Raw genomic sequence first — 25504 nt, forward strand, 5'->3', positions numbered from 1 at the left:
CACAACTAGCCAGCCAGCTAACCAACCAACGACATAACTAGCCAGCCTGCTAACCAGTCAACGACACAACCAGCCAGCCAGCTAACCAACCAACGACACAACCAGCCAGCCAGCCAGCTAATCAGCCAACACCACAACCAGCCGGCCAGCCAGCTAACCAACCAACGACACAACCAGCCAGCCAGCCAGCTAATCAGCCAACACCACAACCGGCCAGCCAGCCAGCTAACCAACCAACGGCACAACCAGCCAGCCAGCCAGCTAACCAACCAACGACACAACCAGCCAGCCAGCTAACCAACCAACGACACAACCAGCCAGCCAGCCAGCTAACCAACCAACGGCACAACCAGCCAGCCAGCTAACCAACCAACGGCACAACCAGCCAGCCAGCCAGCTATCCAACCAACGACACAACCAGCCAGCCAGCCAGCCAGCTAACCAACCAACGACACAACCAGCCAGCTAACCAATCAACGACACAACCAGCCAGCCAGATAACCAACCAACGACATAACTAGCCAGCCAGCTAGCCAACCAACGACACAACCAGCAAGCCGGCCAGCCAACCAACCAACGACACAACCAGCCAGCCAGCTAACCAACCAACGACATAACTAGCCAGCCAGCTAACCAGCCAACGACACAACCAGCCAGCCAGCTAACCAACCAACGGCACAACCAGCCAGCCAGCCAGCTAACCAACCAACGACACAACCAGCCAGCCAGCTAACCAACCAACGACACAACCAGCCAGCCAGCTAACCAACCAACGGCACAACCAGCCAGCCAGCCAGCTAAGCAACCAACGACACAACCAGCCAGCCAGCTAACCAACCAACGACACAACCAGCCAGCCAGCCAGCTAACCAACCAACGGCACAACCAGCCATCCAACTAACCAACCAAGGACACAACCAGCCAGACAGCCAGCTAATCAACTAACGACACAACCAACCAGCCAGCTAACCAACCAAGGACACAACCAGCCAGACAGCCAGCTAACCAACCAACGACACAACCAGCCAGCCAGCTGACCAACCAAGGACACAACCAGCCAGCCACCTTATCAATCAAACATTCATCCAGATACCCAGCCAGCCAGCCAGCCAACCAACAAAACATCCCTCTAACCAGGCAGCCTCCAAGTCAACCAGCCAACCAACTAGTCAGCCAGCAGCAACTAGCAAATAACCAGCCATAAAACTAACTACCTAACCAAGCAATTAACCATCCAACCAACTAACCAATCAGCAAATCCTCTAGCTGACCAACCAACCAAACAGCCAGCCAGCCAGCCAGCCAGCTAGCTAATCCTTCCAACTAGCTAACCATTCAACCAGCCATCCAGCCTGCCAACGATACAGAGCAAGTGTGGTTGGCTCCTGTTCCTTGTGTAACTCCACCATGGATGACTCAAACATTCCTTCACGTTCCTCTCACTATGCCCCTTCCCGTAATGTAAAGCACACCTCCCTCTAAACAGAAGCAAGGATTATGCTCCTGATGCCATCCATCTCCTTTTACTAAAAGAGTGTTCCTCTGAACTTGCTCCTGTGCTTGCTAGTCTGTTTCGTTTTTGTTTTAAAATCAGAACTTTTCCTTCTACTTGGAAGCATTCGTTGATGCATCTCATCCTTATGAAGGTCGACCATTCCAACCCCTTGAACTATCGTCCTGTTGCTTTAATATTTCCTATTTTATTAATGTCTGGTCACCATCCCTGAAAGATACTGGGGGATCCTATGTAGCTACCCTTGACATAGCTAAAGCTTTTGATAAAATTTGACATCGGGGTCTCATCTCTAAGCTCCCTTCTTTGGCTTCCCTCCATCACTTTGCTCCTTCATATCTAACTTCCTCTCTGGCTGATCTATCTCCGTTTGTTAATGGATCAGTCTCTCAAGGTTATGTCTTATCCCCTACACTTTATTTCCTTTTTAATAATCCATTTTCTCCCTTCCACAAATAACCAAATGCACTCATACGCTGACGACTGAACATTGCATTCATCTACATCCTTCTGTTCTGTTTCTTCTACTCTCACTCGATCTGCACCTCGTCTTGACACAGCTTCCTCAACAGACCCAGACTTGGACAGGATATCTCACCGGGGAAGACGTAATGTACGTAAGTTTAATGCCTCTAACTCCAAGTTTCTGCCCATCTCTCTAATGAAGACTCCTCACAACTCTCGTCTCTCCTTTGACGGTTCTGTAATTCCACCTCTTGAATCAGTGAACCTACTTGGTATTCCTGTAACATTCACTCTTTCTTGGAAATCCCTAACATTGAGAAAACAGCTAAGTCTGCCTCTAAGAAACTGGGAGTCCTGTTTAGAAGTCAAAATTTCTTTTCTTCTGAACAGTTGCTCCATTTATACAAAGGACTGATTTGAGCTTGTGTGGAGTTCTGCCCTCACATCTAAAGCGGTTCTAGCTCTACTTCCTTATTGACAGAGTTGAGTCGGAAGCGGTCAGAGCTATGAACTCCCCCAGGTTAAATTCAAAACTAGATCTCTTACCCTACGCCACAACGTTGGTTCACTTTCCCTCTTCTATAGATATTACTGTGGTTTTTGCTGCTGAGAGCTAGCTGCTTGTGTGCTCACACCAGTAGCTAGACCATGCAACACTGGGCAAGCTGCTGCCTCACATGATACTGTATGGCCTTTGACAACTCAAGGATGGGCCGTTTTAAACTTTCTCTACCTACACGTCCAAGTTTTGGAACTCTCTACCTTCTCATATCTTTCCCAATAACTATGACCTGCCGCACATTTTAAAAGACAGGCTTTTCACTCCCTCCAAAATTCGTAAATACTTTCCCTTGTCTCTTCCCTTTGATAATGATTGATGTGGACTTTTTTTTTTTCCGAGAGTGGATCCACCATGAGAAACCAAGCCAGTACAGGATTTTCCAGGGAGAGGTAATGCCAGTAAGAAGAAATAACACCATCTAGGGAAAGGAATTCATGTACATAAGAAAATTCTTCGATTTTTGCGTGAAAGTGAAGTGAACTCTTGGACAAATGAGAAGGTAGAATGAATCCTTTACAGTTCATGTGCCATAAATTGTTTGACTGTACCTCATGGATGGTAGATTAAGAAGTTGGATCACATAGAAGGAGTAAAGGAAAATTCCATGATAAATACAAGAACTTCTGAGAAAGTTTCTCAGTGGTACTATATAAATGATAACTTATGTACTCCTACTGATGCAAAGATCATGAGGTAAATAATGATAACCAGCCAACCAGCTAGCTAATTAGCTAAAACTGACTATCCAATAGGTAACTAACCAATTAGCCAACCAACAAACCAGTCAACCAATCAACCAACCAGCCAGCCAGCCTGGCTGAGTCAACCAACGTCATTGGCGCACTCAAAACAAAATAAGATATTTTTACAGATGACTGCCAGAGGATAAAAAAAGAGATTATGAAAAGGTATTGTGAAAACCCGGGTATTCAGTGAGCCAAAACTGACATCAAAAATAAATAACTATTTCCAGCGTCATCCACAGCAATCATGACAACTTGAGAGAATCATATGTCCATGACTCAGTCTTCATAAAGAAAAGTCAGTCACCTCCATCACCAGCACTAAACATCCTAGCAAAGAAAAATTCTGCATATTGGCATCAATTGCCAAAGTGACTCACATGTGGAATGATGGCAAAATACAATTGCCAGACTAACATCAGTACGGAGTTCACGTGATTGTATATATTAGGAACAATGTACATAACCCAGATCAACATGATGTTAATGTTACTTGATCATTATGATAGCATTGATGAAGATCCGGACGATAAAAAAGTGTTACTTGATCATTATGATAGCACTGATGAAGCTTCGGAAAACAAAGAAAATGTTACTTAATCATTATGACAGCATTGATGAAGCTTCGGAAAACAAAGAAAATGTTACTTGATCATTATGATAGCACTGATGAAGCTTCGGAAAACAAAGAAAATGTTACTTAATCATTATGATAGCATTGATGAAGCTACGAAAAACAAAGAAAATGTTACTTGATCATTATGACAGCATTGATGAAGCTTCGGAAAACAAAGAAAATGTTACTTAATCATTATGATAGCATTGATGAAGATTCGGAAAACAAAGAAAATGTTACTTAATCCTTATGATAGCACTGATGAAGCAACGGAAAACAAAGAAAATGTTATTTGATCATCATGATAGCATTGATGAAGCTTCGGAAAACAAACAAAATGTTACTTGATCATTATGATAGCATTGATGAAGCTTCGGAAAACAAAGAAAATGTTACTTAATCATTATGATAGCACTGATGAAGCAACGGAAAACAAAGAAAATGTTACTTGATCATTATGATAGCATTGATGAAGCTTCGGAAAACAAAGAAAATGTTACTTAATCATTATGATAGCACTGATGAAGCAACGGAAAACAAAGAAAATGTTACTTAATCATTATGACAGCATTGATGAAGCTTCGGAAAACAAAGAAAATGTTACTTAATCATTATGATAGCACTGATGAAGCAACGGAAAACAAAGAAAATGTTATTTGATCATCATGATAGCATTGATGAAGCTTCGGAAAACAAACAAAATGTTACTTGATCATTATGATAGCATTGATGAAGCTTCGGAAAACAAAGAAAATGTTACTTAATCATTATGATAGCACTGATGAAGCAACGGAAAACAAAGAAAATGTTACTTGATCATTACGATAGCATTGATGAAGCTTCGAAAAACAAACAAAATGTTACTTGATCATTATGATAGCATTGATGAAGCAACGGAAAACAAAGAAAATTTTACTTGATCATTATGATAGCACTGATGAAGCAACGGAAAACAAAGAAAATGTTACTTGATCATTATGATAGCACTGATGAAGCTTCGAAAAACAAAGAAAATGTTACTTGATCATTATGATAGCATTGATGAAGCTTCGGAAAACAAAGAAAATGTTACTTGATCATTATGATAGCATTGATGAAGCTTCGGAAAACAAAGAAAATGTTACTTGATCATTATGATAGCACTGATGAAGCTTCGAAAAACAAAGAAAATGTTACTTGATCATTACGATAGCATTGATGAAGCTTCGAAAAACAAACAAAATGTTACTTGATCATTATGATAGCATTGATGAAGCAACGGAAAACAAAGAAAATTTTACTTGATCATTATGATAGCACTGATGAAGCAACGGAAAACAAAGAAAATGTTACTTGATCATTATGATAGCACTGATGAAGCTTCGAAAAACAAAGAAAATGTTACTTGATCATTATGATAGCATTGATGAAGCTTCGGAAAACAAAGAAAATGTTACTTGATCATTATGATAGCATTGATGAAGCTTCGGAAAGCAAAGAAAATGTTAATTGATCATTATGATAGCATTGATGAAGCTTCGGAAAGCAAAGAAAATGTTACTTGATCATTATGATAGCATTGATGAAGCAACGGAAAACAAAGAAAATGTTACTTGATCATTATGATAGCATTGATAAGGCTACGGAAAACAAAGAAAATGTTACTTGATCATTATGACAGCATTGATGAAGCTTCGGAAAACAAAGAAAATGTTACTTGATCATTATGATGGCATTGATAAGGCTACGGAAAACAAAGAAAATGTTACTTGATCATTATGATAGCATTGATGAAGCTTCGGAAAACAAAGAAAATGTTACTTGATCATTATGATGGCATTGATGAAGCTTCGGAAAACAAAGAAAATGTTACTTGATCATTATGATGGCATTGATGAAGCTTCGGAAAACAAAGAAAATGTTACTTGATCATTATGATAGCATTGATGAAGCTTCGGAAAACAAAGAAAATGTTACTTGATCATTATGATAGCATTGATGAAGCTTCAGAAAACAAAGAAAATGTTACTTGATCATTATGATAGCATTGATGAAGCTTCGGAAAACAAAGAAAATGTTACTTGGTCATTATGATAGCATTGATGAAGCTTCGGAAAACAAAGAAAATGTTACTTGATCATTATGATAGCATTGATAAGGCTACGGAAAACAAAGAAAATGTTACTTGATCATTATGATGGCATTGATGAAGCTTCGGAAAACAAAGAAAATGTTACTTGATCATTATGATGGCATTGATGAAGCAACGGAAAACAAAGAAAATGTTACTTGATCATTACGATAGCATTGATGAAGCTTCGAAAAACAAACAAAATGTTACTTGATCATTATGATAGCATTGATGAAGCAACGGAAAACAAAGAAAATGTTACTTGATCATTATGATAGCATTGATGAAGCTTCGGAAAACAAAGAAAATGTTACTTGATCATTATGATAGCATTGATGAAGCTTCAGAAAACAAAGAAAATGTTACTTGATCATTATGATAGCATTGATGAAGCTTCGGAAAACAAAGAAAATGTTACTTGGTCATTATGACAGCATTGATGAAGCTTCGGAAAACAAAGAAAATGTTACTTGATCATTATGATAGCATTGATAAGGCTACGGAAAACAAAGAAAATGTTACTTGATCATTATGATGGCATTGATGAAGCTTCGGAAAACAAAGAAAATGTTACTTGATCATTATGATGGCATTGATGAAGCAACGGAAAACAAAGAAAATGTTACTTGATCATTACGATAGCACTGATGAAGCTTCGAAAAACAAACAAAATGTTACTTGATCATTATGATAGCATTGATGAAGCAACGGAAAACAAAGAAAATGTTACTTGATCATTATGATAGCATTGATGAAGCTTCGAAAAACAAAGAAAATGTTACTTGATCATTATGATGGCATTGATGAAGCAACGGAAAACAAAGAAAATGTTACTTGATCATTATGACAGCATTGATGAAGCTTCGGAAAACAAAGAAAATGTTACTTGATCATTATGATGGCATTGATGAAGCTTCGGAAAACAAAGAAAATGTTACTTGATAATTATGATGGCATTGATGAAGCAACGGAAAACAAAGAAAATGTTACTTGATCATTACGATAGCATTGATGAAGCTTCGAAAAACAAACAAAATGTTACTTGATCATTATGATAGCATTGATGAAGCAACGGAAAACAAAGAAAATGTTACTTGATCATTATGATAGCATTGATGAAGCTTCGGAAAACAAAGAAAATGTTACTTAATCATTATGATAGCATTGATGAAGCTTCGGAAAACAAAGAAAATGTTACTTGGTCATTATGATAGCAAAGATGAAGCTTCGGAAAACAAAGAAAATGTTACTTGATCATTATGATAGCATTGATGAAGCTTCAGAAAACAAAGAAAATGTTACTTGGTCATTATGATAGCATTGATGAAGCTACGGAAAACAAAGAAAATGTTACTTGATCATTATGATAGCACTGATGAAGCTTCGGAAAGCAAAGAAAATGTGTTACTTGATCATTTTGATAGCATTCTTGAAGCTATTCAAAACAAAGAAAAGGCTGATATGAATTGCACAGCCTTTGACAAAGCATTTAACAAATGTGATCATATTATAACAACACATGAAATGCAAAAATGGATAATAACTGGAAATCTTGGTATATTCCAATTTGTAACTAACAGATCACAACCCATGCCATCTCCAGTGGCTTTAGGGTATAATAATGCTCAGTCCCCCCAAGGAAGTGTTATTATGTAAGCTGCCTCTCCGGAGATGATCTTACTGCTGACCAAGACCAATTACCTGTCCGGATATGACCTTACTGACCAAGGCTAATTACCTGTCCGGAGATGACCTCACTGACCAAGGCTAATTACCTGTCCGGAGATGACCTTACTGACCAAGGCTAATTACCTGTCCGGAGATGACCTTACTGACCAACGTAAGTAAGTAGCCACCATTACGACATGATCTTACTGGCCAAGGTTACTTATGAATACGTAAGTGACCTTACTGACGCTGGTAAGTTTCCAGTCTGGAGGTGATTACCGGACTGCTAACATACCTAAGCCAGTAAGATCATTGGACTACTTACATACCTTAGCCAGTAAGATCACCGGGCTGGCAACGTACCTTGGCCAGTAAGATCACCGGACTGGTAACATACCTTGGCCAGTAAGATCATCGGACTGGTAACATACCTTGGCCAGTAAGATCACCGGACTGGTAACTTATTCTTCCTTTAGTGCTGCTGTTTTAGTTGTTCATGTGACTGAAGCAAATAGTTATCGAGCGGTTAGCTAGGCAGTCACTATCAAGCCCGAATCAGCCTCCTCCTTGGCCCAGCCAGCCACTGACTCTCCTGGAGCAGCCTCCTCCTTGGCCCAGCCAGCTACTGACTCTCCTGGATCAGCCTCCTCCTTGGCCCAGCCAGCCACTGACTCTCCTGGTTCAGCCTCCTCCTTGGCCCAGCCAGCCACTGACTCTCCTGGAGCAGCCTCCTCCTTGGCCCAGCCAGCTACTGACTCTACTGGAGCAGCCTCCTTCTTGGCCCAGCCAGCCACGGACTCTCCTGGTTCAGCCTCCTCCTTGGCCCAGCCAGCCACTGACTCTCCTGGATCAGCCTCCTCCTTGGCCCAGCCAGCCACTGACTCTCCTGGGTTAGCCTCCTTCTTGGCCCAGCCAGCCACTGACTCTCCTGGATCAGCCTCCTCCTTGGCCCAGCCAGCCACTGACTCTCCTGGAGCAGCCTCCTCCTTGGCCCAGCCAGCCACTGACTCTCCTTGGTCAGCCTCCACCTTGGCCCAGCCAGCCACTGACTCTCCTGGATCAGCCTCCTCCTTGGCCCAGCCAGCCACTGACTCTCCTGGGTCAGCCTCCTTCTTGGCCCAGCCAGCCACTGACTCTCCTGGTTCAGCCTCCTCCTTGGCCCAGCCAGCCACTGACTCTCCTGGAGCAGCCTTCTCCTTGGCCCAGCCAGCTACTGACTCTCCTGGAGCAGCCTCCTCCTTGGCCCAGCCAGCCACTGACTCTCCTGGGTCAGCCTCCTTCTTGGCCCAGCCAGCCACTGACTCTCCTGGTTCAGCCTCCTCCTTGGCCCAGCCAGCCACTGACTCTCCTGGAGCAGCCTTCTCCTTGGCCCAGCCAGCTACTGACTCTCCTGGAGCAGCCTCCTCCTTGGCCCAGCCAGCCACTGACTCTCCTGGATCAGCCTCCTCCTTGGCCCAGCCAGCCACTGACTCTCCTGGTTCAGCCTCCTCCTTGGCCCAGCCAGCCACTGACTCTCCTGGGTCAGCCTCCTTCTTGGCCCAGCCAGCCACTGACTCTCCTGGTTCAGCCTCCTCCTTGGTCCAGCCAGCCACTAACTCTCCTGGGTCAGCCTTCTCCTTGGCCCAGCCAGCTACTGACTCTTCTGGAACAGCCTCCTCCTTGGTCCAGCCAGCCACTAACTCTCCTGGGTCAGCCTCCTCCTTGGCCCAGCCAGCCACTAACTCTCCTGGATCAGCCTCCTCCTTGGCCCAGCCAGCCACTGACTCTCCTGGGTCGGCCTCCTCCTTGACCCAGCCAGCCACTGACTCTCCTGGATCAGCCTCCTCCTTGGCCCAGCCAGCCACTGACTCTCCTGGGTCAGCCTCCTTCTTGGCCCAGCCAGCACTGACTCTCCTGGTTCAGCCTCCTCCTTGGCCCAGCCAGCCACTGACTCTCCTGGGTCAGCCTCCTCCTTGGTCCAGCCAGCCACTGACTCTCCTGGATCAGCCTCCTCCTTGGCCCAGCCAGCCACTGACTCTCCTAGATCAGCCTCCTCCTTGGCCCAGCCAGCCACTGACTCTCCTGAATCAGCCTCCTCCTTGGCCCAGCCAGCCACTGACTCTCCTGGATCAGCCTCCTCCTTGGCCCAGCCAGCCACTGACTCTCCTGGATGAGCCATCTTCTTGGCCCGGCCAGCCACTGACTCTCCTGGATCAGCCTCCTCCTTGGCCCAGCCAGCCACTAACTCTCCTGGATCAGCCTCCTCCTTGACCCAGCCAGCCACTGACTCTCCTGGATCAGCCTCTTCCTTGGTCCAGCCAGCCACTGACTTGGATCAGCCTCCTCCTTGACCCAGCCAGCCACTGACTCTCCTGGAGCAGCCTCCTCCTTGACCCAGCCAGCCACTGACTCTCCTGGGTCAGCCTCCTCCTTGGTCCAGCCAGCCACTAACTCTCCTGGAGCAGCCTCCTCCTTGACCCAGCCAGCCACTGACTCTCCTGGAGCAGCCTCCTCCTTGGTCCAGCCAGCCACTGACTCTCCTAGATCAGCCTCCTCCTTGGCCCAGCCAGCCACTGACTCTCCTGGAGCAGCCTCCTCCTTGGCCCAGCCAGCCTCTGACTCTCCTGGGTCAGCCTCCTCCTTGGCCCAGCCAGCCACTGACTCTCCTGGAGCAGCCTCCTCCTTGGCCCAGCCAGCCTCTGACTCTCCTGGGTCAGCCTCCTCCTTGGTCCAGCCAGCCACTGACTCTCCTAGATCAGCCTCCTCTGTGGCCCAGCCAGCCACTGACTCTCCTGGATTAGCCTCCTCCTTGGCCCAGCCAGCCACTGACTCTCCTGGGTCAGCCTCCTCCTTGGCCCATTCAGCCACTAACTCTCCTGGATCAGCCTCCTCCTTGGCCCAGCCAGCCACTGACTCTCCTGGAGCAGCCTCCTCCTTGGCCCAGCCAGCCACTAACTCTCCTGGATCAGCCTCCTCCTTGGCCCAGCCAGCCACTGACTCTCCTGGATCAGCCTCCTCCTTGACCCAGCCAGCCACTGACTCCTGGATCAGCCTCCTCCTTGACCCAGCCAGCCACCGACTCTCCTGGGTCAGCCTCCTCCTTGGTCCAGCCAGCCGCTGACTCTCCTAGATCAGCCTCCTCCTTGGCCCAGCCAGCCACTGACTCTCCTGGATTAGCCTCCTCCTTGGCCCAGCCAGCCACTGACTCTCCTGGGTCAGCCTCCTTCTTGGCCCATTCAGCCACTGACTCTCCTGGATCAGCCTCCTCCTTGGCCCAGCCAGCCACTGACTCTCCTGGAGCAGCCTCCTTGGCCCAGCCAGCCACTAACTCTCCTGGATCAGCCTCCTCCTTGGCCCAGCCAGCCACTGACTCTCCTGGATCAGCCTCCTCCTTGACCCAGCCAGCCACTGACTCTCCTGGATCAGCCTCCTCCTTGACCCAGCCAGCCACCGACTCTCCTGGGTCAGCCTCCTCCTTGACCCAGCCAGCCACTGACTCTCCTGGATCAGCCTCCTTCCTGATCCAGCCAGCCACTGACTCTCCTGGATCAGCCTCCTCCTTGGCCCAGCCAGCTACTGACTCTCCTGGAGCAGCCTCCTCCTTGGTCCAGCCAGCCACTGACTCTCCTGGATCAGCCTCCTCCTTGGCCCAGCCAGCCACTGACTCTCCTGGATCAGCCTCCTCCTTGACCCAGCCAGCCACTGACTCTCCTGGATCAGCCTCCTCCTTGGCCCAGCCAACCACTAACTCTCCTGGATCAGCCTCCTCCTTGACCCAGCCAGCCACTGACTCTCCTGGAGCAAACTCCTCCTTGGTCCAGCCAGCCACTGACTCTCCTAGATCAGCCTCCTCCTTGGCCCAGCCAGCCACTGACTCTCCTGGAGCAGCCTCCTCCTTGGCCCAGCCAGCCACTGACTCTCCTGGGTCAGCCTCCTCCTTGGTCCAGCCAGCCACTGACTCTCCTAGATCAGCCTCCTCCTTGGCCCAGCCAGCCACTGACTCTCCTGGATCAGCCTCCTCCTTGGCCCAGCCAGCCACTGACTCTCCTGGATCAGCCTCCTCCTTGACCCAGCCAGCCACCGACTCTCCTGGGTCAGCCTCCTCCTTGACCCAGCCAGCCACTGACTCTCCTGGATCAGCCTCCTCCTTGGCTCAGCCAGCCACTGACTCTCCTGGATCAGCCTCCTCCTTGGCCCATTCAGCCACTGACTCTCCTGGTTCAGCCTCCTCCTTGGCCCAGCCAGCCACTGACTCTCCTGGGTCAGCCTCCTCCTTGGCCCAGCCAGCCACTAACTCTCCTGGATCAGCCTCCTCCTTGGCCCAGCCAGCCACTGACTCTCCTGGATCAGCCTCCTCCTTGGCCCAGCCAGCCACTAACTCTCCTGGGTCAGCCTCCTCCTTGGCCCAGCCAGCCACTAACTCTCCTGGATCAGCCTCCTCCTTAGCCCAGCCAGCCACTGACTCTCCTGATTCAGCCTCCTCCTTGACCCAGCCAGCCACTGACTCTCCTGGATCAGCCTCCTCCTTGACCCAGCCAGCCACTGACTCTCCTGGATCAGCCTCCTCCTTGACCCAGCCAGCCACCGACTCTCCTGGGTCAGCCTCCTCCTTGACCCAGCCAGCCACTGACTCTCCTGGATCAGCCTCCTTCCTGATCCAGCCAGCCACTGACTCTCCTGGATCAGCCTCCTCCTTGGCCCAGCCAGCCACTGACTCTCCTGGATCAGCCTCCTCCTTGGTCCAGCCAGCCACTGACTCTCCTGGAGCAGCCTCCTCCTTGGTCCAGCCAGCCACTGACTCTCCTGGATCAGCCTCCTCCTTATTCCAGCCAGCCACTGACTCTCCTGGATCAGCCTCCTCCTTGACCCAGCCAGCCACTGACTCTCCTGGTTCAGCCTCCTCCTTGGCCCAGCCAGCCACTGACCCTCCTGGTTCAGCCTCCTCCTTGGCCCAGCCAGCCACTGACTCTCCTGGATCAGCCTCCTTGGCCCAGCCAGCCACTGACTCTCCTGGGTCAGCCTCCTCCTTGGTCCAGCCAGCCACTGACTCTCCTGGATGAGCCATCATCTTGGCCCAGCCAGCCACTGACTCTCCCGGGTCAGCCTCCTCCTTGGCCCAGCCAGCCACTGACTCTCCTGGATCAACCTCCTCTTTGGCCCAGCCAGCCACTGACTCTCCTGGAGCAGCCTCCTCCTTGGTCCAACCAGCCACTGACTCTCCTGGGTCAGCCTCCTCCTTGGTCCAGCCAGCCACTGACTCTCCTGGATGAGCCATCTTCTTGGCCCAGCCAGCCACTGACTCTCCCGGGTCAGCCTCCTCCTTGGCCCAGCCAGTCACTGACTCTCCTGGATCAGCCTCCTCCTTGGCCCAGCCAGCCACTGACTCTCCTGGGTCAGCCTCCTCCTTGATCCAACCAGCCACTGACTCTCCTGGATGAGCCATCTTCTTGACCCAGCCAGCCACTGACTCTCCTGGGTCAGCTTCCTCCTTGGCCCAGCCAGCCACTAACTCTCCTGGATCAGCCTCCTCCTTGGCCCAGCCAGCCACTGACTCTCTTGGATCAGCCTCCTCCTTGGCCCAGCCAGCCACTGACTCTCCTCGGTCAGCCTCCTCTTTGGCCCAGCCAGCCACTGACTCTCCTAGATCAGCCTCCTCCTTGACCAAGCCAGCCACTGACTCTCCTGGGTGAGCCATCTTCTTGACCCAGCCAGCCACTAACTCTCCTAGATCAGCCTCCTCCTTGGCCCAGCCAGCCACTAACTCTCCTAGATCAGCCTCCTCCTTGACCCAGCCAGCCACTGACTCTCCTGGATGTGCCTCCACAGTACACACTCCTAAGCACACCCTACACAGTACGCCCTCCTCAGTACACCTTCCACAGTACGCCCTCCACAATAAACCCTCCTCAGTACACCCTCCACAGTGGACCCCCACTGTACATCTTCCATAGTACACCCTCCACAGTACACGCTCCACAATACACCCTCCTCAGTACACCCTCCACAGTGCACCACCCACAGTACACCCTCCACAGTATACCCTCCACAGTACACCCTCCTCAGTACACCCTCCTAAGTACAACTTCCACAGTACAACCTCCACAGTACACCCCTCAGTACACCCTCCACAGTACAACCACCACAGTACACCCTCCACAGTACACCCTCTACAGTACACCTCCTACAGTGCATCCTCCACAGTTCACCCTCCGTAGTACACCCTCCTCAGTACACCCTCCTAAGTACAACTTCCACTGTACACCCTATTTAGTACACCTTCCACAGTACACCTATTACGGTACACCCTCCACAGTACACCCTCCAGTGTAGACCCTCCTCAGTACACCTTCCACAATCACCTTTCTCAGTACATCCTCCACAGTACAACCTCTACAGTACACCTACAGTGCATCCTCCACAGTTCACCCTCCACAGTACACCATCCAAAGTCCATCCTTCTCGGTACTCTCTCCACAGTACATCCTCCTCAGTACACCTTCCACAATACACCCTCTACAGTACAGCCCCCTCAGTACACCTTACACGGTACACCCTCCACAATACACCCTCCTCAGTACACCCTCCACTGTAGACCCTCCTTAGTACACCTTCCACAGTACACCCTTCTCAGTACACCCTCCACAGTACAACCTCTACAGTACACCCTCCACAGTACAACCTCTACAGTACACCTACAGTGCATCCTCCACAGTTCACCCTCCACAGTACACCATCCAAAGTCCATCCTTCTCGGTACTCCCTCCACAGTACATCCTCCTCAGTACACCTTCCACAATACACCCTCTTCAGTACAGCCCCCTCAGTACACCTTACACGGTACACCCTCCACAGTACACCTTCCACAGTTCACCCTCCAGAGTACACTCTCGTCAGTTCACCCTTCACAGTACACCTTCCACGGTACAACCCGCACAGTACACCCTCCACAGTACATCCTCCATAATACACCATCCACGCTTCACCCTCCTCAGTACACCTTCTACAGTTCACCCTCCAGAGTACACCCTCCACAGAACACCTTCCACAGTACACCCTCCTCAGTACACCATCCACAGTACATCCTTCACAGTACACACGCCTCAGTACATCCTCCATAGTACATCCTTCACAGTACATACACCTCAGCTCACCCTCCACAGTACATCCTTCACAGTACACACGCCTCAATACATCCTCCGCAGTACATCATTCACAGTACACACTCCTCAGTACACCCTCCTCTGTACACCCTCCACAGCACACACTTCACAGTACACCCTCCTCAGTACACATTCTTCAGTAAACCCTCCACAGTACGCCCTTCAAAGTACACTTTCCTCAGTACACCCTCCACAGTACACCCCCCACAGTACACCCTCCACAGTACACTGTTAGCTACTTCATACCATTTACAGGACTTTATCATGACAACAATGTACTGCATTGATTATTCCAAAAGAATGTACTATACTACATTAATCATTACAGAAGAATGTACTACACTGATAACTACAGAAAAATGTACTACATTGATCATTACAGAAGAATGTAATACATTGATCATTACAGAAGAATGTACTACATTGATCATTACAGAAGAATGTACTAAATTGATCATTACAGAAGAATGTACTACACTGATAACTACAGAAAAATGTACTACATTGATCATTACAGAAGAATGTAATACATTGATCATTACAGAAGAATGTACTACATTGATCATTACAGAAGAATGTAATACATTGATCATTACAGAAGAATGTACTACATTGATCATTACAGAAAAATGTACTACATTGATCATTACAGAAGAATGTACTACATTGATCATTACAGAAGAATGTACTACACTGATAACTACAGAAAAATGTACTACATTGATCATTACAGAAGAATGTAATACACTGATCATTACAGAAGAATGTACTACATTGATCATTACAGAAGAATGTACTACATTGATCATTACAGAAGAATGTACTACACTGATAGCTACAGAAAAATGTACTACATTGATTATTACAGAAGAATGTAATACATTGATCATTACAGAAGAATGTACTACATTGATCATTACAGAAGAATGTACTAAATTGATCATTACAGAAGAATGTACTAAATTGATCATTACAGAAGAATGTACTAAATTGATTATTACAGAAGAATGTACTAAATTGATCATTACAGAAGAATGTAATACATTGATCATTACAGAAGAATGTACTAAATTGATCATTACAGAAGAATGTACTACATTGATCATTACAGAAGAATGTACTACATTGATCATTACAGAAGAATGTACTACATTGATCATTACAGAAGAATGTACTACATTGATCATTACAGAAGAATGTAATACATTGATCATTACAGAAGAATGTACTAAATTGATCATTACAGAAGAATGTACTACATTGATCATTACAGAAGAATGTAATGCATTGATCATTACAGAAGAATGTACTACATTGATCATTACAGAAGAATGTACTACATTGATCATTACAGAAGAATGTACTACATTGATCATTACAGAAGAATGTACTAAATTAATCATTACAGAAAAATGTACTACATTGATCATTACAGAAGAATGTACTACATTGATCATTACAGAAGAATGTACTACATTGATCATTACAGAAGAATGTACTACATTGATCATTACAGAAGAATGTACTAAATTGATCATTACAGAAGAATGTACTACATTGATCATTACAGAAGAATGTACTACATTGATCATTACAGAAGAATGTACTAAATTGATCATTACAGAAGAATGTACTAAATTGATCATTACAGAAAAATGTACTAAATTGATCATTACAGAAGAAAGTACTAAATTGATCATTACAGAAGAATGTAATACATTGATCATTACAGAAGAATGTACTACATTGATCATTACAGAAGAATGTACTACATTGATCATTACAGAAGAATGTACTACATTGATCATTACAGAAGAATGCACTAAATTGATCATTACAGAAGAATGTACTAAATTGATCATTACAGAAGAAAGTACTAAATTGATCATTACAGAAGAATGTACTACATTGATCATTACAGAAGAATGTAATACATTGATCATTACAGAAGAATGTACTAAATTGATCATTACAGAAGAATGTACTAAATTGATCATTACAGAAGAATGTACTAAATTGATCATTACAGAAGAAAGTACTAAATTGATCATTACAGAAGAATGTAATACATTGATCATTACAGAAGAATGTACTAAATTGATCATCACAGAAGAATGTACTAAATTGATCATTACAGAAGAATGTACTAAATTGATCATTACAGAAGAATGTACTAAATTGATCATTACAGAAGAATGTACTACATTGATCATTACAGAAGAATGTACTAATTTGATCATTACAGAAGAATGTACTACATGAAAGACAACGTTGAAAAGTATTGTTGCCATAACGCACCAGGAAAACTATATCGGCTGCAAAGCGTCGCACTTGTAAGATTTCTTGAAATCCAAGTTAGTGTGTGTGTGTGTTTACACACATTTATCTGTACGTATTTTGAGTGTACGGTGGGGATGGGAGGGGGCTAACCATTTCATCTTGAACGTACAAGATCTGTCATACAAGTTTGTTCGTGTGTCTTTTTCCTCAGTTAATATTAAGTGATATCCTGTTATCATATTCTAACTTCACGTTATGTTCTCTTCTTGGTTATGTCGCCTCACATCTGGCGAAGATGGTTATGTAGCCAGTCTTGATGAGTGGCAGATGGTCAATATTCTCTGGTCTTACAAGCAACGTTATAGCCTCTAACTTTTCTGTGTAACTAGGTCAACTTTTGTAAATGTTGGGGTGCGTTCCTGTACACAGAGTTACCTTCTCTGTGCTTATAATAAGCAAATGATGATTGCTTAACACATCGTAATGTTATTATCATATTGAAAAGTAGACAACTGATCTCACGTTTTCCTTAATACCAGGCACAAATACATGAGCCAAATGTTGAAAGACACTAACACAATTATTAGCAAGTGAGTATTGCCATGATCTTATATTGGCTGGTATAAAGAAAGTCTTTGTCGAGGATAAATACATTACCGTACAACCAGTTTGGACAATGGAAAATAAGACAATAATACCAATACTCTCATATCATTTATCATCACACTTATTATTCATCCACATAAAGACTAATATCATTTATCATCACACTTATCATTCATCCACATAAAGACTAATATCATTTATCATCACACTTATCATTCATTCACATAAAGACTAGTATCATTTATCATCACACTTATTCATCCACATAAAGGCTAATATCATTTATCATCACACTTATTATTCATCCACATAAAGACTAATATCATTTATCATCACACTTATCATTCATTCACATAAAGACTAGTATCATTTATCATCACACTTATTCATCCACATAAAGGCTAATATCATTTATCATCACACTTATTATTCATCCACATAAAGACTAATATCATTTATCATCACACTTATCATTCATCCACATAAAGACAAATAGAAATCCGGCTAAGTTTTCATGCATCAGGAATTCTAAACGTTAAACACGAAATTACCAAATTGTTAAAAACGAAATTACCAAATTGTTAAACACGAAATTACCAAATTGTTAAACACGAAATTACCAAATTGTTAAACACGAAATTACCAAATTGTTAAACACGAAATTACCAAATTGTTAAAAACGAAATTACCAAATTGTTAAACACGAAATTACCAAATTGTTAAACACGAAATTACCAAATTGTTGAACACGAAATTACCAAATTGTTAAACACGAAATTACCAAATTGTTAAACACGAAATTACCAAATTGTTAAACACGAAATTACCAAATTGCTAAACACGAAATTACCAAATTGCTAAACACGAAATTACCAAATTGTTAAACACGAAATTACCAAATTGTTAAACACGAAATTACCAAATTGTTGAACACGAAATTACCAAATTGTTAAACACGAAATTACCAAATTGTTAAACACGAAATTACCAAATTGTTAAACACGAAATTACCAAATTGTTAAACACGAAATTACCAAATTGTTGAACACGGAATTACCAAATTGTTAAACACGAAATTACCAAATTGCTAAACACGAAATTACCATATTGTTAATCACGAAATTACCAAATTGTTAAACACGAAATTACCAAATTGTTGAACACGAAATTACCAAATTGTTAAACACGAAATTACCAAATTGTTAAACACGAAATTACCAAATTGTTAAACACGAAATTACCAAATTGTTAAACACGAAATTACCAAATTGTTGAACACGAAATTACCAAATTGTTGAACACGAAATTACCAAATTGTTAAACACGAAATTACCAAATTGTTAAACACGAAATTACCAAATTGTTAAACGTATATTGTGAAGAAATGTGGGCCGGACTGGACCCACGCAGGCAAATGTGGGCCGGACTGGACCCACGCAGGCAAATGTGGGCCGGACTGGACCCACGCAGGCAAATGTGGGCCGGACTGGACCCACGCAGGCAAATGTGGGCCGGACTGGACCCACGCAGGCAAATGTGGGATGGACTGGACCCACGCAGGCAAATGTAGGCTGGACTGGACCCACGCAGGCAAATGTGGGCCGGACTGGACCCACGAAGGCAAATGTGGGATGGACTGGACCCACGCAGGCAAATGTGGGCTGGACTGGACCCACGCAAGCAAATGTGGGCTGGACTGGACCCACGCAGGCAAATGTGGGCTGGACTGGACCCACGCAGGCAAATGTGGGCTGGACTGGACCCACGCAGGCAAATGTAGGCTGGACTGGACCCACGCAGGCAAATGTGGGCCGGACTGGACCCACGCAGGCAAATGTGGCACAAAACGTTAATTACTTGATAATGACCAGTCTCACATCAATTGTTAATTACTTGATAATGACCAGTCTCTCATCAATTGTTAATTACTTGATAATGACCAGTCTCATCAATTGTTAATTACTTGATAATGACCAGTCTCTCATCAATTGTTAATTACTTGATAATGACCAGTCTCATCAATTGTTAATTACTTGATAATGACCAGTCTCACATCAATTGTTAATTACTTATAATGACCAGTCTCACATCAATTGTTAATTACTTGATAATGACCAGTCTCACATCAATTGTTAATTACTTGATAATGACCAGTGTCACATCAATTGTTAATTGCTTGATAATGACCAGTCTCATCAATTGTTAATTACTTGATAATGACCAGTCTCACATCAATTGTTAATTACTTGATAATGACCAGTCTCATCAATTGTTAATTACTTGATAATGACCAGTCTCACATCAATTGTTAATTACTTGATAATGACCAGTCTCTCATCAATTGTTAATTACTTGATAATGACCAGTGTCACATCAATTGTTAATTACTTGATAATGACCAGTCTCATCAATTGTTAATTACTTGATAATGACCAGTCTCATCAATTGTTAATTACTTGATAATGACCAGTCTCACATCAATTGTTAATTACTTGATAATGACCAGTCTCACATCAATTGTTAATTACTTGATAATGACCAGTGTCACATCAATTGTTAATTACTTGATAATGACCAGTCTCTCATCAATTGTTAATTACTTGATAATGACCAGTCACATCAATTGTTAATTACTTGATAATGACCAGTCTCATCAATTGTTAATTACTTGATAATGACCAGTCTCATCAATTGTTAATTACTTGATAATGACCAGTCTCACATCAATTGTTAATTACTTGATAATGACCAGTGTCACATCAATTGTTAATTACTTGATAATGACCAGTCTCTCATCAATTGTAAATTGATGAGAGATCATGGTGGATCCACTCTCGGAAAAAAAAAAAGTCCACATCAATCATTATCAAAGGGAAGAGACAAGGGAAAGTACGAATTTTGGAGGGAGTGAAAAGCCTGTCTTTTACGATGTGCGGCAGGTCATAGTTATTGGGAAAGATATGAGAAGGTAGAGAGTTCCAAAACTTGGACGTGTAGGTAGAGAAAGTTTAAAACGGCCCATCCTTGAGTTGTCAAAGGCCATACAGTATCATGTGAGGCAGCAGCTTGCCCAGTGTTGCATGGTCTAGCTACTGGTGTGAGCACACAAGCAGCTAGCTCTCAGCAGCAAAAACCACAGTAATATCTATAGAAGAGGGAAAGTGAACCAACGTTGTGGCGTAGGGTAAGAGATCTAGTTTTGAATTTAACCTGGGGGAGTTCATAGCTCTGACCGCTTCCGACTCAACTCTGTCAATAAGGAAGTAGAGCTAGAACCGCTTTAGATGTGAGGGCAGAACTCCACACAAGCTCAAATCAGTCCTTTGTATAAATGGAGCAACTGTTCAGAAGAAAAGAAATTTTGACTTCTAAACAGGACTCCCAGTTTCTTAGAGGCAGACTTAGCTGTTTTCTCAATGTTAGGGATTTCCAAGAAAGAGTGAATGTTACAGGAATACCAAGTAGGTTCACTGATTCAAGAGGTGGAATTACAGAACCGTCAAAGGAGAGACGAGAGTTGTGAGGAGTCTTCATTAGAGAGATGGGCAGAAACTTGGAGTTAGAGGCATTAAACTTACGTACATTACGTCTTCCCCGGTGAGATATCCTGTCCAAGTCTGGGTCTGTTGAGGAAGCTGTGTCAAGACGAGGTGCAGATCGAGTGAGAGTAGAAGAAACAGAACAGAAGGATGTAGATGAATGCAATGTTCAGTCGTCAGCGTATGAGTGCATTTGGTTATTTGTGGAAGGGAGAAAATGGATTATTAAAAAGGAAATAAAGTGTAGGAGATAAGACATAACCTTGAGGGATACAGCTGTTGATAGAGAAAGGTGGAGAGACTGATCCATTAACAAACGGAGATAGATCAGCCAGAGAGGAAGTTAGATATGAAGGAGCAAAGTGATGGAGGGAAGCCAAAGAAGGGAGCTTAGAGATGAGACCCCGATGTCAAATTTTATCAAAAGCTTTAGCTATGTCAAGGGTAGCTACATAGGATCCCCCAGTATCTTTCAGGGATGGTGACCAGACATTAATAAAATAGGAAATATTAAAGCAACAGGACGATAGTTCAAGGGGTTGGAATGGTCGACCTTCATAAGGATGAGATGCATCAACGAATGCTTCCAAGTAGAAGGAAAAGTTCTGATTTTAAAACAAAAACGAAACAGACTAGCAAGCACAGGAGCAAGTTCAGAGGAACACTCTTTTAGTAAAAGGAGATGGATGGCATCAGGAGCATAATCCTTGCTTCTGTTTAGAGGGAGGTGTGCTTTACATTACGGGAAGGGGCATAGTGAGAGGAACGTGAAGGAATGTTTGAGTCATCCATGGTGGAGTTACACAAGGAACAGGAGCCAACCACACTTGCTCTGTATCGTCGGAAGAGACCAATGTATGAACATCATCACGGAAAAGTGAAGGAATGGTAGAGCGACCGAAGTTGTTAGTGATGCCCAAAGATAAAGACCAGAATGACTTATCAGTGGATGAGCAAGAGAGGTTATCTCACTTTGGATAAAGGAACGTGGCACCACAAGGATAACGGTCCAGTGGTAAATGCTGAATGGGAGTCAGGGGAAGGAGAGTTTTTCCAAGCCTAGTCAGTAAAGTAAGCCGGAATGGCCTCAGATCAGGAACGGTTGAATCATGGACTGGAAGCAGAGGTCGTCTAGAGGTGATAGATGCTTCCATTAATTGATATCTGCTAACACACCTTATGAATTTAGGGAAGAACAAATAAGAAACATAGTGGTATGTCTTATCCTCCTGGAAAACCAAGTCTTACGACGCTTCATCCGACGATCACTGGGTAAATGGAGGCAAGAATAACGTAGCCGAAATGCCCATACTGGAAGCAGCTTTGGACGACAATGAGACTTATTAAGTCAAAACAAATCCTCCTTAACCAACCATAACAGGATTTGATACTTAATTTAGATCTTATTTGTGACTTTACCATCTGAAACAGCCTAACTGAAGAAAAAACAAATTTAGATGTTAAAGTGCCTTGACACCACATAACAATAAAGGTGTATTCATTAATTTCATTTATAACAGTAAACGGAGGATGTCATTAATGAGGTGTCTGCTGAGTGCCAAAACAGAGGAGAAGTATGGGTAAATGACACCACTTTGGCAACATGCAAAGCGGGAGAAATTGTAAAATTGGAGAGGCTTCAGAGAGAATGCACAGCCAATATTAATGTGGTAAAATTACTGGGAATCTCTGACACTGTACGTACTACTTTAATAAGCTCACACAGGAAATTGATGTCATTATCTACACCTGAAAAATCTTGGAAGCTGTCATGATGTCAGTCGTGCCAGAATTCGTCTATGATGTAATGCAAAGGTCCCATATATGATGATGTCAGTCGTGCCAGAATTCGTCTATGATGTAATGCAAAGGTGCCATATATGATGATGTCAGTCGTGCCAGAATTCGTCTATGATGTAATGAAAAGGTGCCATATATGATGATGTCAGTCGTGCCAGAATTCGTCTATGATGTAATGCAAAGGTGCCATATATGATGATGTCAGTCGTGCCAGAGTTCGTCTATGATGTAATGCAAAGGTGCCATATATGATGATGTCAGTCGTGCCAGAATTCGTCTATGATGTAATGCAAAGGTGCCATATATGATGATGTCAGTCGTGCCAGAATTCGTCTATGATGTAATGCAAAGGTGCCATATATGATGATGTCAGTCGTGCCAGAATTCGTCTATGATGTAATGCAAAGGTGCCAAATATGATGATGTCAGTCGTGCCAGAATTCGTCTATGATGTAATGCAAAGGTGCCATATATGATGATGTCAGTCGTGCCAGAGTTCGTCTATGATGTAATGCAAAGGTGCCATATATGATGATGTCAGTCGTGCCAGAATTCGTCTATGATGTAATGCAAAGGTGCCATATATGATGATGTCAGTCGTGCCAGAATTCGTCTATGATGTAATGCAAAGGTGCCATATATGATGATGTCAGTCGTGCCAGAATTCGTCTATGATGTAATGCAAAGGTGCCATATATGATGATGTCAGTCGTGCCAGAATTCGTCTATGATGTAATGCAAAGGTGCCATATATGATGATGTCAGTCGTGCCAGAATTCGTCTATGATGTAATGCAAAGGTGCCATATATGATGATGTCAGTCGTGCCAGAATTCGTCTATGATGTAATGCAAAGGTGCCATATATGATGATGTCAGTCGTGCCAGAATTCGTCTATGATGTAATGCAAAGGTGCCATATATGCACACACAGAGAGAACACTGTACTCCTCCAACAGGTTGGTCGCTGGTGGTAGCTAGAGAAGGGATGGGCCCACTGGTTAGAGAATGAATAGAACCAGAGGATAGAGAAGTGATGCAACAAACGGATGGAGACAGGATAGAGAAAAGATAGAACCACGAGATAGAGATTGAGTATAGGAAAGGAATGGAGTGATTGGATAGAAATTGAGGGTAGGGAAGGGATGAAGCCAGTGGATAGAAGCTGAGGGTAGAGAAGGGATGAAGCCAGTGGATAGAAGCTGAGGGTAGAGAAGGGATGAAGCTAGTGGATAGAAGCTGAGGGTAGAGAAGGGATGAAGTCGGTGGATAGAAGCTGAGGGTAGAGAAGGGATGAAGCCAGTGGATAGAAGCTGAGGGTAGAGAAGGGATGAAGCCAGTGGATAGAGACTATGGGTAGAGAAGGGATGAAGTTAGTGGATAGAGATAGGGTAGGGATGTGATGAAGTGAGTGGCTAGAGTAAGGATAGAGAAAAGACGATCTTGGCCTGTTTAGTTAGTAAGGTGTTACCAAGATCAGTGAGTGGCTGGCTGGCTCTTGGTTGGTACGGCCCAGAAAGTTCACATGTTGCTAAAAATAACCCTAGCTTGAGTGAACGAATGCAACATTGTGGTAATGGACGCTACCCACTGAATTCTTGCCACATAGCTTCGTGTATTGATCCCGAGGCGGGACCATGGCCGCCATTTTCAGTTCCCACGGGTTTTTGAGGAAGTGCGCCACGAGCAGTACCTTATCTCGACCTCAACCCATTTATATAATCACAAGGAACTTGTATGCGATTTTTTATCTATTTTTTTTTTTAATTATAAACATGATACCCAGTAAGTGTGTGGTTCTAGTATTTTATTGTTATTAAACATTTTTGCATGTAAAGTTGTAGTATTTTGGTAATTGAGTATATAAATATGGGTAAGGTTGTGATTGTCATTTTGATGAGTTTAACTTGACTACCAAAACTGACATATTGGCGCAGACTCACTATGACGTCATAGTGATTATGAATGGGGCTTGGCGAGTGTTACCAAATTAGAGGGGGAAGGGGAAACAAATGAAATAACAGAAAGAAATGTGTATTCACATGAAAGTATAAGATGTACATTCAGTAATAATATGTAAGTGTTTTTGATTGGGTCAAGTTTGATGGCAAATAATGTTAATGGTCAAGGAAGTGTGGTGAAGTGAAGGAGAGTGGTTGGTAATAGTGAAGGTGAGTTGGAACATGGCAACTCCTGCGATCAGCTGATGGACGCTGGACCCTGTTCGAGCAGAGCTGGGACACAGGTAACGCTCCTCTCATGGCTGCACACATCACCACCTGCTCATTATAACAACATGAACCAATCTGTCATTATTATTATGTCACAGTGTCCAGGCACAATTGTTGGCCGCGCATGCATTGTTATGGCTGGCCACAATGTAGGCAGCATCTCAGCTGATGCCAAGATGAACGCTCTTCACGAACTAGTCTTGGCCTGGCTAGGCTAGGCTAGGCTAGGCTAGA

General features: G+C 44.1%; 1 protein-coding gene across 3 annotated transcripts in view; it reads left to right on the forward strand.

Moving 5' to 3' along the window:
- RhoBTB (Rho-related BTB domain containing) overlaps positions 1–25504 on the forward strand; it is a 424985-nt gene that overhangs the window by 14063 nt on the left and 385418 nt on the right. Inside the window, exon 1 of one of the 3 annotated variants that reach the window (XM_071656695.1) lies at positions 25033–25284. The exons of the other annotated variants lie outside the window; for them this stretch is intronic. The gene's annotated coding sequence lies outside the window, so the exon portion shown is untranslated. Of the gene's footprint in view, positions 1–25032; positions 25285–25504 lie in introns of those variants that run through there. 3 annotated transcript variants of the gene reach the window in all.

Source organism: Panulirus ornatus, chromosome 63 (genome assembly GCF_036320965.1).
Source record: "Panulirus ornatus isolate Po-2019 chromosome 63, ASM3632096v1, whole genome shotgun sequence".
Taxonomy (NCBI): domain Eukaryota; kingdom Metazoa; phylum Arthropoda; class Malacostraca; order Decapoda; family Palinuridae; genus Panulirus; species Panulirus ornatus.